The sequence below is a fragment of the Alligator sinensis genome, unplaced genomic scaffold (assembly GCF_000455745.1).
Source record: "Alligator sinensis unplaced genomic scaffold, ASM45574v1 scaffold237_1, whole genome shotgun sequence".
Lineage (NCBI taxonomy): Eukaryota > Metazoa > Chordata > Crocodylia > Alligatoridae > Alligator > Alligator sinensis.
This window is the reverse complement of record NW_005841849.1, coordinates 351,580-352,544: the sequence shown is the minus strand read 5'-3', so window position 1 is coordinate 352,544 and position 965 is coordinate 351,580.

Here is a 965-nt window from a genome sequence, read left to right as displayed (position 1 = left end):
GGCAACTAGGCAATGAGTCATGACTTCCCACATAAAGTGATTTCCACCTGCCCTGTGCACCTCAGGAAGGAAGTGGCTTGCTGCATACATAGAATAGCAGAGACACCCGTTCTCCCATGGGCATGTCACTGCATGTACTGGGGCCCTTCTTCAACTTGCTTGTACCATGTAAAGATCAGTGTGTGTGTTGAGGGTGTGTGTGCGCATGTTTTTCACCCAGTACTTGAAATCCAGTCATGTAGCATTTAGTGGCTAGCCAGGTGGGATGCAGTGATGGCTGGTTCTGGTTGATTCTATCAAGGAGGTTTGGTTTTGAGGGGGCAGAGGTATTACCTCTAGTCTGGTTACTTTTAGCGCCTATGTTGGTATAGGGGAAAAGAGGCAGAAGAGGAGTCTGAAGTTCTGGAAAAGCATATGGTCCAGTCATTTAGCTTGGAAGGATAGTGCTGTTTGAACACGTCCCAAGCATAGTGTGCAGCCTGCCTCTCAGAAATCTTGAGCAAGAAACCATAAGCACACAGGCCATCTGCACCATCCTGTCCTAATCTCTGCCCTGGGTTGGAGGCTTTGGAAAAACTTTGAGAGGATGAATCAGTGTCACATGGACTTGCATCCAGAGGGGGCTGTGGAACCCTTTCTGGTCCAATAAATTCCAATGGGGATGTGGGGAGAGGCCTGAAGGGATACCATGCTGCTAGGGAATGTGCTATTGTGAGTGGCAGCAGGCTCCCATTATGCATAACCACAGCTCGGGTTGGACTAGGTCACCAGGTGACACTAAATAGCTAGTTCACTGCAGGAGTGATGAAAGGGCTCATGCCATTATACCTGGGCAGATGGCCAGAATTAATAAAGGGCTTTTTAAAACGAGATCAGAAAGTTTCATAGGAGCCCAGAGTCAGAGCAGCTGCCTTGAACCAGGTGGCTAACTCTCATGCCCTTTGCTGAAAGGGCTTTTACTTTCC